Genomic DNA, 7,381 nt, shown 5'->3' with positions numbered 1-7,381 from the left:
CACACACATATGCACATATGTGTGTATAGGGTTTCCTGTGTGTGTGTTTTCCCGTGTGTGCTTGTAAGCACACGCATACACATGTGGAGGCTAAGTTTCAGGAGTCGGCTCTCTCCTGTACAACACATAGATTCTAGGGATGGAATTTAGGTCAGAAGGCTTAGCAGTCAGTGCCGTAAGAATGTTAATATATTTTTAGGAAAACGTTGAAATAAAATTCATTATTCAGTATAGTTACTATGTACTAATAATAAACACTGGAAAAGGAAATTAGGCTAGACAAGGGGCTGAGGAAGAAAGATCTTAAGTTCAAAGCCAGTCTAGGTTATGTGGCAAGTATCATTTCCACCTGGGATGCATAGCAGGTTTCTGTTTCAGAATAAAAAAAAAGAAAGAAAGAGAGAGAGAAGGGGAAAGTGAAGGGAAGGGAAGGAGAGAAGGAGGAAGAAGAGAAGAGAAGAGAAGAGAAGAGAAGAGAAGAGAAGAGAAGAGAAGAGAAGAGAAGAGAAGAGAAGAGAAGAGAAGAGGGGAGGGGAGGGGAGGGGAGGGGAGGGGAGGGGAGGGGAGGGGAGGGGAGGGGAGGGGAGGGGGAGGGGGAGGGGGAGGGGGAGGGGAGGGGGAGGGGAGGGGAGGGGAGGGGAGGGGGAGGGGAGGGGAGGGGGAGGGGAGGGGAGGGGGAGGGGAGGGGAGGGGGAGGGGAGGGGAGGGGGAGGGGGAGGGGAGGGGAGGAGGAGGGGAGGGGAGGGGAGAGGAGAGGAGAAGAAGAAGACCAAGAATACAGCTGAGCGATGGAGTGTTTGCTTAGCATGGGTGATACCGTAGCTTCATTCCTACATTCAAAAAGCAGAAGAAAAAGAAAAAGAAACGTGATGTTCTTAAAGAGAACAAAACTGGAGCACCATTGCAAGCAAGCTGACCACCACACGAACCACAGCCAGCGCTTTGACCTGGGATGAAAATACTCTAGATTGTAACTTGAATCTTCATAAAGAGACAGAGAGCATTTACAAAAAAAAGCAAGCATCCTGGTTAGCATACAAGACAGGTGTGCACCACTGCATACACTAGCAAGCGTTTGCTGAAAGGACCCTGATAGAGCTGTCTCTTGTAAGACTAAGCCGGGGCCTAGCAAACACAGAAGTGGATGCTCACAGTCAGCTAGTGGATGGATCACAGGGCTCCCAAAGGAGGAGCTGGAGTTAAAGGGATCTGCAACCCTATAGGTGGAACAACAATATGAACTAACCAGTACTCCGGAGCTCTTGTCTCTAGCTGCATATGTATCAAAAGATGGTCTAGTCGGCCATCACTGCAAACAGAGGCCCATTGGACTTGCAAACTTTATATGCCCCAGTACAGGGGAACTCCAGGGCCAAAAAATGGGAATGGGTGGGTAGGGGAGTGGAGGGGAGGGTATGGGGGACTTTTGGGATAGCATTGGAAATGTAAATGAGGAAAATACGTAATAAAAAAATATTTTAAAAAAAAGGCAGGTGTGGTGATTATTTGGTAACTCTCTGTTATGCCTCATATGATTTAAAAGACAGCTAGATAATAAAAAGTCAATGCGGATGTGCCAGGAAATCGAGCAGATACGATCTATGAATAAGAGCAGAGAGGAAGGTGGCAAGAGTCAGGTTATGTAGGAGAAAGTCCCTTCCTAGCCCCGAGATTGGCCTCAATCTCATAAGACCTTGTTTGTAATAATTCTCCTGACAATCTCTGAGACAACTAATACGTACAGTCCCGATGACAGAGGGATTAAAAAGGACACCTTAGAAAATGTTTACCTAAACAGAGATGAAGCCATCCATGGAGGGAATTGTGTTTAAAATGGAGTAAACTGAGGGACGCTTGGGGCAGACTGTGGTGCAATCTGAGAAGATGAAATGGGAGCTGACGGGCAGAGACCTAATGCTTACACAAAGCCTTGCAAGCTGTTGCATAAAGTTCAGAATCTAGTCCAAGGGCACAAAGGATGTTCTCTATCTACCTCTGCCTCTGCCTCTGCCTCTGCCTCTGCCTCTGCCTCTGCCTCTGCCTCTGCCTCTGCCTCTGCCTCTGCCTCTGCCTCTGCCTCTGCCTCTGCCTCTGCCTCTGCCTCTGCCTCTGCCTCTGCCTCTGCCTCTGCCCCCCCCTCTCGTGTGTGTGTGTGTGTGTGTGTGTGTGTGTGTGTGTGTGTGTGTGTGTGTGTGTGTGTGCATGCCAGGAAAGCAGGCAGATACCATCTGTGAGTAAGAGCAAAAAGGAAGGTGGAAGAGGGTTATGTAGGAGAAAGTTCATCCCTAAACCTGAGATTGGCCTGCAGTAATCAGACCTCAATCTCAACCTCAATGTCTGTCTGTCTGCCGTCTGTCTATCTTTATCTCTCCCTTTGAGATAGAGTCCCAAGTATCCCTGGCCTGGATCTCACAGAGATTCACTTGCCTCTGCTTCTCAAGTGCTGGAATTAAAAGCAGGTGCTATGACTCCTGGTCCAAAAAGGACTGGAGATCACTTAAGGTTCTTGAACCACCCACAAGGAATCTGGTTGTAAAGGGCTTTCGTACTGTGTTCAGAGCGGAATATCCGCTTGGAAGGCTAACCACAGTTGCATGTGATAGTGTTGAGTCCGCAAGGCTTAATTTTATAAAATGCTTCGTGTCAACAACGTGGACCAACTTGGATCCTCTCCTGATTCCATAAAAGATGAAGCTACTTAAATTCTTGGCTCCCATCAACACTCCCACTGCAGGGCAGGTTCTTACAAGCATATTGCCCTGCAAGCTGGATGAGTGGAGCCCTGGAGGCCATAGGGTCACCATGCTTAAAGTGGCTGTGAAAAGAGACCCCTAGACGTGTTGGAAGGAAGCTCCAAAAGACAGACGAAGGCCCCGACTTCTGTTGCTTTCAGCTCCCAAGTACTGAGATTATGGTCGGGCATCACCACCCCCAGGGGATAGTCATCCTCCCACTCAGGCTGTGAGGCTTGGTAGCCAGCACCTTTACCTCTGGGCCATCTCACTGGCCAAATTGTTTCTTTTTCTAAAGTGTACTTCTTAGAGGTGTACATTTGTTGTGCATAACTTTCCCAAGAGGGTTTTCATGTAAATGTAGAATAAGCTTTAACCTCATTCCCCATTCTTCCCTGCCTTCCTCTCCTGATTTTTTTTCTTTCTTCCTTGAGTCTAGGTTGGGCAGGAACTGATTCCTGTAGGTTGTCCTCTGGCCTCCGTGTCTGTGCCCTGGCTTGAGCACACACACACACACACACACACACACACACACACACATGTAATTAAAGTTTTTTTTTTTAATCCATCAAAACAGGTAGTGCCTAACCAAGTGGCTAATTTGAATGATCCCTATGAAAGCCTTTTGCTTCCGCATTGAGAATGGTGTCAGGGTTTGTCTTTAACTACACAGGATTATGTATTCCCATTTATCGTTTTGTACAGTAGGCTGACTTACATTTTTTTTTTGTACTTAGATCAACTTGTTGACTTCCAAAAGTGCTTGACTGTACCATAGAGAGAACCATAAGAGCTGGCAAGATGTCTCAGTGGGGCAAGGGGCTTGTGGACAAGCCTGAGCCATGAGGTCAGTTCCTGGACACCACATGGAGAAAGGAGAAAACTCATTTCAAGTTGCAACCTCCACATACTACTCTTCCCACAGTGAAGGGACAGGCAGGGAGAGAGAGCCAGGGCCGGGGAGAATCATAGAAAAATGGATTACGTAATAAGGCATTATTTGACTCACAAGAAAGAACACTGTTTCTCTTGAGGAGCTACAACAACACCCACCTTCCACAGTGAAACCCACCTTCCCAATACCACTATGCCCAACTTAGATACCTTTTTAGAAAAGATTTATTTATTTTATATGAGTACACTGTCTCTCTCTTCAGACACACCAGAAGAGGGCAAATGGATCCCATTGCAGATGGTTGTGAGCCACTATATGGTTGCTGGGAATTGAACTCAGGACCTCTGGAAGAGCAATCAGTGCTCTTAACCACTGAGCCATCTCTCCAGCCCCTTTGATATCTTCTTAACACAATCACATATGTAACTTTTCTTTTTCCATATAAAGTAACACAGCCACTGATTTATAGACCTAGGATGTGGAGACTCTGTGACCGTCCTGTAGGTGCTTGGACAGATAGGGTGGGCTGCTTTCCAAGGTCTCTGCTGTGGGGCAAACGCAGTGCACGCTGGCAAGATTCCACCTGCCCCGAACAGCTTGCCCGAGCACTGGGGATTTGGTTGGCCTTAAATCATGGACTCCTGTTCTCGCTTTCTGCTGATCTGTAAGCAACGTGATTGCTTCACTTAACTTATAGCGTGTCTTGCTTCAGCCAGCTTGGGCAAGAAGTATGATTGCAGTGCTGGATGCAATGAGATGAAGTGGCAACCGGGGCCTCCTGAGTTTGCTCCACGAGGGGGTATGGCAACGCCCATTACAGCGAGATTTTATATTCTCGTAAGGGTGGGTAGGAAACAGAACGCAAACCCGGATGTGGTGCTGCACGCTTGCGATCCCAGGAGGTGGCCCCCGGAAGATCAGCCTCTCCCACAGAGGCCCTGCTTCAAAAAACAAAGAACAATAATGTTACCCCCTTTTTCCAACACTCTGGGATCATTGCTGAGGAGAAGGCAGAGAGAGTGTAAAAGCCAGAGCCGGGGACGGCTACAAGGGAACAGCATCTCCCAGACCCAGGGAGGCAACTGCACAGATGAACACACAACAGTTACGACAGCATGCACGAAATCTGTGCCAGGCTCAGGCCGTACCCAATCCTGTCACAGAGAGAGGTGGGCATGAAGTCTCACCTCTAGCCAAGGACTGATTGGCAATTTGTCGTGGCAGGGAGAGAGAGAGAGAGAGAGAGAGAGAGAGAGAGAGAGAGAGAGAGAGAGAGATTTCTCCAACAGTGTAGCCCCTGAGAAGATCACCATACTCCAGTGGAAGGCCATACAGTATTTGGGCTGCACAAATTGAACTCTATTGGTTTAAAAAAACAAAGGGACACAAAATTGGGATGGGAGGTGGCCCTGGGAGGAATTGGGGGAGGGATGATTGTGACCAAAACACATCATATGAAATTATCAAAGAACCGAATTGCACAAACACCTTTCAAAACGGCTAAGGTGTTTCCTGCTTCACTGCCAGCCCACGGGTGGCAGGTTTTACTTAGTAAGGATATTTTTTATTGCAAAGAACTTTACAGTCTCCATAGTATGTTAACTCATGAAAACAAATAAAGTCCGTGTGGGAAGAGGAAGCTGTTAGTATCAGAACAATAAATAAAAGCCATTTTTTAATAAATGCCCATGTGAAGATATTAACTAATGCCTAAGCTGGAATATCACTATGTAGAATCAACCATGCATTTTGTTTAAAACCATATTTTAAAACTCTTAAGCTACTGTCAAGAAGTCGTGTATAGACGATTCCATGAGATCCGGCATGCTTTTATCTCAGGTATTGTAGAAATTCCACAAGGCTCAGCTAACACTAGTCATGGGCCAAGAGTCACTAGTAATGAAACTGAGTCGCTCAGTAGCAGAGTGAACAGGTCAGGTTTCCTTAAACAACCCCTTTGCCTGAAAGCCCAAGACTCCCTCTAACACATCAGTGGCCACGACTTGCCAACCCTGTGTGTGAAGGGCCTGATAACGAACTTGTTGCATCACAGCCTCTTTGTAAAGAAGCACACTGCTGTCCCAATGGTCTCTCACCTATACAAATGAAGAAATAGAGAAGACAGAAGAGCCTATGAGGCGACCGCAATCAAAGCATGTCCACGGTCAAAAGGCCAAGTCTTAAAGCTGCCCACTGTTGACCTACTAAGAAGGTGGTAACAGGGAGAAATAAAAGCAAAACAAAACTGGCCTTTCAGCTGAAACCCTATTGAGAGAAATCGCTTTCATGTTGTTGTTGTTGTTGTTGGCTCTTTCTTTACCTTAAAAATATTCATAAAGATGAGACGGTAGACAAATGAAATAGCTCAGCAGATAAAGCCACCAAGCCTGATGACCTATGCCCTATGTCTAATCCATAGAACCGACGTGTTAGAACAGAACCAACTCTCACTGGTTTTCCTATGGCATCCACATGGGTGCCCTTCCCTCCATGATAAAATATTTAAAAAAATTTTTAAGATGAGAAACTAAACTAGGAGTCACACCTCACCTTTTGCTAGCTAGGTAATTAATTAACTACTTGGAGACAGGAGTCTCAAGTAGCCCAGGATGCCCTTAAATTTACTATATAGCCAAAAGATGCCACTGGTTCTGAGTCTGCTCCTCTACCTCACAAGGTGTGGGGTGACAAGCACGTGCCACAGCCCCTGGTTTATGTGGTGCTAGGACTCAAACCTGGGCAACATTCCTGCTAGGCAAACAAACGTTCTAACAACTGAACTGTATCCCAAGCCTGGATTTTTTTTTTGTTGTTGTTGTTATTGTTGTTTCTAAGTTAGAATATTTACAATCAACTATGGAATGGGGGCTAGTTAAACATAAAGAAAACGCAGACGTCAGGGAGGACATTCTCAGAGGAACAGGCGACTGTGGGTTGCTTGTGTGATGGAGTAGCAAGTCTTCTAGATTGTTCCTCCCCACCCTCGTGGTCCTACCACACAGTTCCACGTCTCTTCAGATACGTGGGTCCCAGTCAGTAGTCAGGATGGATGGGTCAGGCCTCAGAAGGTGAGAGGCAGGGTAGAACATACAGAATTCTTCCATGTACCCTGGCGGGGTGGCATGGGGCAGAAGGGCTCTTCAGCTAATCCGCTCAGTGACACTGGAGAGTCTGACCATGAATTAAATTCGTTCTGTAAAGGACTTACCCGCTTCCGACTATGTAGCACCTTGAAAAGAAAAGAAAAAAAAATCAAAAGGATCCCTCCCAAAAGAGTACAGAACTCAGCCATGTGGTGTTGGCTCGTGCCTCTAATCCTAACATTTGGGAGGCTAAGCGAGAGGACGGTGAGTTCAAGGCTAGCCTGGATTACTTAGCAATGACTTGACTTTAAAATAAAATGCAAAAGGAGTCACTTGCGGGGATCAGGGAAGCTGGCAGGAATTAAAGTAGGCACAGGGAGAGTTGCTGAATTCTACATATGGAAATCAGAAGGAAGATATTGGTACAGATAGCATTTGAGTGAGGATGAGAACACATTAGTCTCTGGATCGAGACGTTAATTCTATTAGGAAGCTGTGGCTTTGACAGTCAGACACTGAGAGTGGCTTGTACTGGTTCACCAGCAACTTGACAGACTCAAGTTCCCATGGGCTGGCTGTCTCTGGCCAGCTGCCTGGATTTCACACACAGTAGCAAGTTTGAGACATTTATCCAGCTTAAAAGGGCACAGCCAGCAGGTAGGTGATATGAA

Source organism: Mus caroli, unplaced genomic scaffold (assembly GCF_978045245.1).
Source record: "Mus caroli unplaced genomic scaffold, Mus_caroli_1 scaffold_10, whole genome shotgun sequence".
Taxonomy (NCBI): domain Eukaryota; kingdom Metazoa; phylum Chordata; class Mammalia; order Rodentia; family Muridae; genus Mus; species Mus caroli.
This window is presented reverse-complemented; position numbering follows the sequence as displayed.